Genomic DNA, 8,700 nt, shown 5'->3' on the forward strand with positions numbered 1-8,700 from the left:
GACTTTTATCCCTACGTCTAACAGCCTACAACTTTATAGGATAGGGGATGTATCTATTATGAATGAGAGTATAAGGACAGGTCAGAAATTAACAAAAGAAATGTATTGGTATGATTTAATTAATGCGTATTTAAGAATAAAAATACGTGTAAACAAAAAACAACTGTTAAATTCGTGGCTGCCATGTTGGTTACCTACGCCCTAACGGATAGCAGTGTGACTACATTTTCGACAGCAATGTTAACTAACCGATTCTTACAAGTCTACGTCATCATTTTTCTCGATCTAACACTACCTAACAGAGTTAACGGGGTCGTGAATACCCCTATAATTTTTCAATTTCGTCTGTAAACATTCCATGGCCTTAAGTGTAAACAAGGCGGATTCGCTTATAAAAGCTTTATTCTCGTAAACGACCGATACTTCCGATAAATTAGCGTGTAAAATACTTCCCGGCAATTTCGTTGAAGCGAAAATTACCTTAAAGGTGCACAAAATTAACCCCGAATACAAATTCGTGGAAAATTTACAGCTAATAAATTATTTAAGCAAGCAATTTGTTAAAGTACTAATTAAGTTGAATTTGTCGAGCGCACCCATTGTACGGGCGAGGGAGTGACAGAACATTTTCATTATTGAAAAACAAAAGTCATTAGTGAATTAAACATTACTTCAGTCGCTTTTTTAATTAAATAAAGCTCACTGCTGTTTGATGGGAAAATTGATAAACACCATTTTAAACTTGATAGGTATATGTGGAAAAGCTCTTTTCCTTCAGTTCTATATAAGTGAAATAATTACGAGGTAAAAATCGTGTGAACAGCTTAGGGGAAATAAAAATGTTTTCCTTTGCAAATGTGAATTCAACAATATTATTTCTCTACAATAAGGGCAGTACCTACTTGGAAATGTTTGGAAACGGCAATGCCCCCCCCCCACCATTAGAGGAAAAGTCTGGAAAATAAAGTCATACTAATTAAAAAGGTTAGTTGAGCTGTTGTTAAAAAGGAGGGTGACCCGACGGAACTGGTCGGGGAAAGCAGGAACATTGTTCTAAACTCTTCTTAACTGTATCTGGGGCTAAACAGCTATTTAGACTCGCGCCATTGAGCTTCTCTGTACCTGGGACGCTCCTTCACCTCTTTATCCTTTATTACGGCGGTTTACGTTAATATCACTTAGGGATTTGCCCTTTGAAAAGATTCTGTTAGCAGGGTACAAATATTCAACCCTAGAGTGGATTTTATCTTCATAAACACTTGGACCATGTTCAATTTACGCAGGCAAAACCGATAAAGTCGATTATAAATGTATATTAAAAATTATAAGTTTCATTCTATATTTGGTTTTATTTATGTTAGAATATTTACAAAACCCTTGGAATTTTACGAATTTTAGTGTATGATTCTTTTCCGTCAAATTAACCCTTTTTAATCTTAAATTTGCCTTTTTAGATATCAAATTAACATTCAATTTAATCAATTAATTCAATTATTCATAATTAATACAAGATTTTTTTAACTTAAAATTACCCGTTTTTAATTTCAAATTAATCTTTTTTGCTTCAAATTAGTCCGTTTTACTTTCCAATCAACACTTTTTATTATCCTATACATAAAGCATTAAAAAACCTAAAACTATATGAAAATTAATTACAATTAAAAACAAAAGTTATATAAAATTTAACATAAAAACAAATTATTCTTCAATTTCTAGGAGATTTTTTTTACTAATTTTTGTAAATGTGTCTATAGCTTTTATCGTCAAATTAAGTCTTTTTAACTTAATATGAACTCTTTCTAACTTAAAATTAACCTCGTGTAGAAATGTGTGGTGATTAGTGACCGTTAATCGATATTTATTTAGAAATCGTGGGATGAGGTCTGGTGTGACGTAGGTTTCAGAAAAACATTTTCTTTGTCGTGCCAACGTTTCGATCTTTATTGAGATCATCTTCAGGGCCTGGGATCTAAAGATCGAAACGTTGNAAACTATTCTTCAATTACTAGGAGATTTTTTACTAATTTTTGTAAATGTGTCTATAGCTTTTATCGTCAAATTAATCCTTTTTAACTTAAAATTAACCATTTTTAATTTCAAATTAATCTTTTTTGCTTCAAATTAGCCCTTTTTACTTTCCAATCAATCTTTTTTACTTTCAAATGAATCCTTTATTTAAAACAGTAAAGAACCTAAAAGCTATATGAAAATTAATTACAATTAAATTTAAAAATTATATAAATTAAACATAAAACAAATTATTCTTCAATTAATACAAGATTGTTTCACTAATTTTTATATATAGGTTTTTTTGTGAAATATATCTTTTTTAAATTAAAATTAACCTTTTTTTAGTTAAAATGTAACTATTTTTATTTAAAATTAATCTTTTTTCTTCAAATTAACCGTGTGTAATTTGAAATTAACCCTTTTTAATGTCAACTTAATATATTTTAAATTCAAATTGATCCTTTTTATTTTCAAATTAATCCACTCTTTTAAGAAATAAAAACCGTACAGTAATTAAGCACTATTAAAAGTAAAAGTTGTTTAAAATTAAATATAAAAAGAAAATTCTTCTTCTAAATCCAGATTTTTTTCACCACTTTTCGTATATAGATTTTTCCCGCCAAATTAATCCTTAAAATTAACTCTTTTGAATGTCAAATTAACCTTTTTTTTAATTTGCAAATATACACCACTATTTATAATGTACGATAGATATTAAACATTTTATTGGAGCCTTTCGAGGATTTTTGACATCACAGGATTATGGAGGAGGACACAGATTGGGTGGTTTGCGAGCCTGCAAAAGAGAGGAAATTGGTGATTTTTTAAATTTTACATAAATCATTTTTTAAATTCTAATTAACCCTATCTAAAAAGCATTAAAAAAATTATAAGTGTAATTAAAAAGTATAAGTAGTTACAAGTATAATTAAATTATAATATAAGTATGTAATGTAAAATTCTTGTATATTTGCAAAGGTTTTTTTTTAAATTAATAATTCGGTTCTTAGTAGACCATATGGAAATTAGTTACAATTAATATTAAAAATTATATATAATTACTTTTATTTTTGGAACATGAGATTTGGGATTAAGAGTCAATGTCACGGATGGGATTCGAACCCAAGGTCTTCAAAAAATTGGGTCACTCCTTGATATTGCCTTTTTATCTCAAAAATTGTGTTTAAAAAAATTAGTAAATATCTATGGCTTTCTGAGGAAGGTTTGAAAGAAAATATAGTGGAGGATACAAGGATAGAGTTTGAGAAGGAAATGAGGAGGAAGTGGTACTCAAGGGTCATTCATTTAACAGTTAATATAAAACAAATAAATGAAACAAATACAATGTAGATCGTGGATTTTTCCGCGTTGGATCCTATATACACACCAATTTCAAATCGACCGTCAAAAGATGAATTTATTTTCTTAGACGTTTTCTTTTTCCGTTTGACATAACAATATGTCTGTACTCGATCCCATGACATGTTATCGGACTATTGAGGGATGATTGATCTAGTGGTAAACTTGACGTATAATTATTTCGTTTCTCCGGGTTCAAATTTGATGGGGGTGTTAATCCCCTCGCCAGCCAAGAGGTCGAATATTCATGATTCCTCCTACAGACGAGTTTGAATAGACAATGGGGGCCTAAACAGAATGAAGCAATCAAGGTGATGCTTGCAACCGTCCCTTTCAATCGATAACACTTGACGGATATTATGCTTATTGCTCCTCTCGGATATTACACATGTCCCGTTTATAAAGAGCGGTGGGATTACTTTACTTCTTTCCCCTTCGCTTATCCTCCCCCTAGTAATTTCATTTCCTCTTCAATTTTACGAATATAATGGCCTCCTCCTGCCCCTGGGTTTTCCCTGGTTTAAACGTTGATATTCCGACTGAAGGGAAGAAATAAATCCACTTTAAGAAAGAGTATTTGGCATAATTGAATTTAATACAACAGTCTGACCATTCCGAAATGAGAAACGGCCTTATGAACTTTTTACTTGCCTTCAACGAATACTTACTCGTTAAAAAACTTTTTCCCTTTTATTTTTTATTTTTATCTTTTCTTTTGTTTTCAAAAAAATTTTAACTGCGAAAGAAATACACAGATTAAACCTTTTTAACTTCGATTTAACCCTTTTTAATTTCAAATTAACACTTTAAACTTCAAATTAACCATTATTAATTTCAAATTAACCATTTCAACCACAAATTAACACTTTTAACTTCATACTAACCCTTTTTAATTTCGAATTAATCGTTTTTAACTTCGAACGAACCATTTTTAATTTCCAGTTAGCCTTTTTTATTTTTCAAATTAATTCTTTTTTATTTACAAATTAACCATTTTTTAATTTCAAATTAACCCTTCATTAAAACAGCAAAAACCTAGAAGATAGTTTGCAATGTGATCATGTAAAGTAAAATACCGACATTTTTTTTAAGTTTAGTTTTTAATTTCAAATGAACCATTTTTAATTTCGAATTAACACTTTTAACTTCAAACTATTTTTAATTTCAAATTAACCCTTTGTAACTACAAATTAACCATTTTTAACTACAAATAAACACTTTTAACTACATACTAATCCTTTTTATGTTCCAATTAAAAGGTGCTAATTACAAAGTAACTCTTTTTAACTTAAAATTAACATTTTTAAGTTCAAACCCTTTTTTTCAAATTAACCGAATAATTTTTATATTTTTCAAAATTCCTTAATTAAATTTTCCTTCAGCAAAAACATAATAATTTCTAATAATTTTTAATGCAATTTACAGTAAAATGAAATAAAAATGCTAGAGGAAGTAGATTCTACAAAATTGGTAATATCCCTATTCATTTTTGTATAGTTTATTAAAAAAATTCTCGACTTAAAATAAGAATCCTTTAGTTTTATAATGAATTACATATAATTTTTAACTTTAATTGTAATTAATTTTCATAAAACAAAGAGCCCGATTATTGAATATAAAAACAGAACATTCCAAATGTAAAAGATTTTTACTTTACACTTTTATATTCCATACCATCTCAAGTTTTTTAATACTTTAAAGAAAGGGTTAATTTTAAATTAAAAAGGGTTTGTTGATCCCAGGAGCCTGAATAGCGGATTCAGCACTAGGTCAAAGAAGACTCTTCGAAGAAAATCTTGGAAAATCCACGTATGCACACGAACCATGGAAATCGTCAGCCTCGTGGCACCAGAACCGATTATTAACCTAGTTTCAAAGTATAGTTAAAAGCATAGACGGAAATCTGGGCGATTAATCTGTGTAGTAGAACACGTATGGAAAATAAAATTAAGGGAAAGGATATTAGAATTTTTTCTGACAGTCAGGCTAGTCTTAGGTCATTTCGAATCAAGTCCTCCCGTAAACAGGAGTACTTCACTCTACAGACTACACCGTCCGAAGTATGTCTGCAGTAACTCGGACCTGTGAATCTCCCGGGTGCAACGCAGACGGCAAGCTACAATGCCCGACCTGCCTGAACCTAGGGATCCAAGGGTCCTATTTTTGTTCCCAGACTTTTTCAAGGAAAATTGGAACACCCATAAAATATTACACAAAATTGCCAAAGGAGTTGGAGATTCAAATGGAGGTCAGGAAGTGTACAACCCTTGGCCGAATTATAGATTTACAGGGAAACAGAAACCTTTTAAGCAAACCCCTAAACCAGTGCTGACCACTCTGAGGGAGTACCGCTGTCTGAACAAAAAATGCGTCAAATCGCGCAGATAAGAGTTCTTTCTGATGTTGAAATCGAAGGAATGAGGGTCGCTTGCAAGCTTGGCCGAGAAGTATTAGAAGAAGCTGCAAAAGTAATCGACGTAGGTGTACGACGGACGAAATAGATAGAATCGTTCATGAGGCTTGTATCGAAAAAGTGTGTTATCCTTCGCTGTTGAATTATTAGCAATTTCCGAGGTCATGTTGTACCTCCGTCAACGAAGTGATCTGCCTTGGAATTCCTGACCTGAGGCCTTTGGCCAACGGGGACATTTGCAACGTTGATATAACTGTGTATCACAGAGGGTTTCATGGTGATCTCAATGAAACATTTTGGGTCGGAGAGGTGGGTGAAGTAGGTAAAAAACTGTCTAAGGTTACTTGGGAGTGTCTTCAAAAGGCTATTGAAATCCTGAAACCTGGCGAGAAATATAGAGAGATAGGAAACGTAATACAGAAACATGCCCAAGCTCATGGATTTCCGTTGTTAGGAGTTACTGTGGACATGGAATTCATGAACTTTTCCATACTGCTCCGAGCGTACCGCACTATGCTAAAAATAAGGCTGTCGGGGTTATGAAACCTGGTCACTGTTTTACTATTGAAACAATGATTTCTCAAAGTACGTGGCGAGATGAAATGTGGCCTAACAACTGGACTGCTGTCACTGCTGATGGACTTCTTTCTGCTCAGTTTGAACACACGCTACTAGTAACGCCCACAGGCGTCGATATTTTGACAGCAAGAACAACAAAAAATATCCAACCTTATTTTATGGATAAATAACATAAGGAGTGCCTTTAGTGCTAAGAAATCAATCTATATAATTTTTTCCTTTTTCTTTCTCTCTTAGGTCATTGCAAAAATATCTGTCAACCTCTAGACTGGTGGAGGAAACTGTAGATGTTATCAATAGGATCTCTTCCAGGTTTGAGAACAAGGTAACCCTTTGGATACCAGCACATAAAGGACACCATGGCAATGAAGAGGAGGATAGCCTGGCCAAAGAAGGCTCTAATACTGCGTTGTCGGGCCACAACCGGTATTACCACACTCTATAAGCACAGCGAAAGAGAGTATGAAAAACTGGGACATGAAACAATTCCTTAAGGAATGGAATCTATCCCCCCCCACACAGGCAATCGAAAGAGTTCGTTAAGGTGATCAAACCAGCCGAATCGAAATGGCTATTCTTTATTTCAAGGAAGGGATTAGAAGGCTGATAGGTATCCTGACGGGCCACTGCCCACTGAGAAGACACCTCTCCGTAATGGGTAATATACCAGATCCCTTTTGCCGTTTTTGCGAAATAAAAGAAGAAGCGGCAAGGTACTACCTCGCAGATGTGATAGGTATGCTAGGACTAGATTTGAAATTTTCGAAGGAGCGGACATCTCCAAATCACTCCCCGAAATAAAATGGTCCAAAATCTTGGGGTTTGTGAAAAAGTCCAAGAGATTTATGCCGGACACGTGAGCCAACCCAGGCATTTAACCCCTCGGGTCTTGGTCGCCCACTCTACGTAATATATATAGTTAAAAGCAGATCGATTGTTACCATGCTCCTTACCTTAAAGCAGTACCTCATTACTTTAACTCAAAATCTCACTTTGAAGTTGTATTGCTGATTTATCCAAGTTGTCGGTACCAAGTTCCAAGTTATTGACTGTTAGACCAACTGGAGAGGCATCATACACATACATACAAAAAAAGGCCTTTTCTCTAATACTCGAGATTTTCTATTAATATTTCCTTAACCTACAAAACATCTCAAGTTATGGGAGTGCATGGGAAAATAAAAGAATTGTCCCAAACGTTGAAGATTATCATTTAAAGGCATCGTAATTATATATTTTGCAATTGATTTGTTAGGTGTGTTGTTTTGTTTGTAATCTAAATTTTGTGTATACATAAGCCATTCATTTAGACGAACTGAAAGACAGCTACAACTATGCTCGCGGTGTTCCTCGTAACCAGATTCAGGAGATGGCTGGACTGGCATTATTAAGCGCCAGGAGAATATCAGGTTGCTGGGTCCGTCCGGTGTGGGCTATCGGTTATAAGGCTGCAATGCTGGATTAAGCATCCATTTTCTGACTGCGGCGGACATGATGTAGCAGCTGCTTGCCTTCCATCGGCTAGTTAATTTCCTACCCTGGCTTTAGTTATTCTGTGTTGAGTTTTAGGTGAAGCACGAGTCACATTATTCGCTAGATCCTCGGTTTAATATTATTTTTTAATGTCATTAGAACGGTTCACATGCCCGGCCGATTAATTATCAACTTTCCCGTTTATGTGTGTTACATGTTTGTAAATCACTATTCTTCGAAGTCACCCCGAGACCCAAGATCTGTCTCGTGATATACAAAGATGTCCGTCGCACTGAGCGTCAAGCGAATTAATCAAATCCACTTTAATATTATCGACAATAAGTGTCATTAATAATCTCTCCATGAAGAATTTTTAAATTAATAACATTGAGATTGAAAAGCAATTAAACAACGTCAACCTGTTACTTAGACGGGAAGAGGATAGTCACATGGGCCCAATAAATTCAATCAAGAGGGGGTGAGAAACTGCTAACCCTCCCCAGGGGAACTTGTTGAAGTTCTGTTTAATAACAAGGAGCCTCATCCTATATTGGCCTTTCAAACTCTGTATTCATCCCGTCTCTTTCACCTACTCCAAAAACCTTCTCCGCTTCAAACGCCCAACATATTGTTATAAGGCATTATTAATAATTTCATAGTTCTGTTCGATTAGAACTTGGCCGTTGTAATTGCTTCGTGGATCGAACTTTTAATAAAGAGGGCCCGAGGTTATTTACATTTTATTTGACGCGCTCCGTCCACAACATTGACGAGGGACGGACCCGAAGCATCTTTTGAATTCCAACAATCCAGTTTCGCGCGTCTACCAAAAAAAATAATACAAACTGCCTCACATAAAACAGAAA

The 8,700-nt window shown here is 34.0% G+C and overlaps 1 pseudogene; it reads left to right on the forward strand.

Annotated features, from left to right (window-relative positions):
• The first annotated feature begins 5,406 nt into the window (after positions 1-5,406).
• LOC106664066 lies at positions 5,407-6,589 on the forward strand (annotated as a pseudogene).
• The last annotated feature ends 2,111 nt before the right edge of the window (positions 6,590-8,700 follow it).

This window comes from Cimex lectularius, unplaced genomic scaffold (genome assembly GCF_000648675.2).
Source record: "Cimex lectularius strain Harlan isolate CLEC.00 unplaced genomic scaffold, Clec_2.1 scaffold127, whole genome shotgun sequence".
Classification (NCBI taxonomy): domain Eukaryota; kingdom Metazoa; phylum Arthropoda; class Insecta; order Hemiptera; family Cimicidae; genus Cimex; species Cimex lectularius.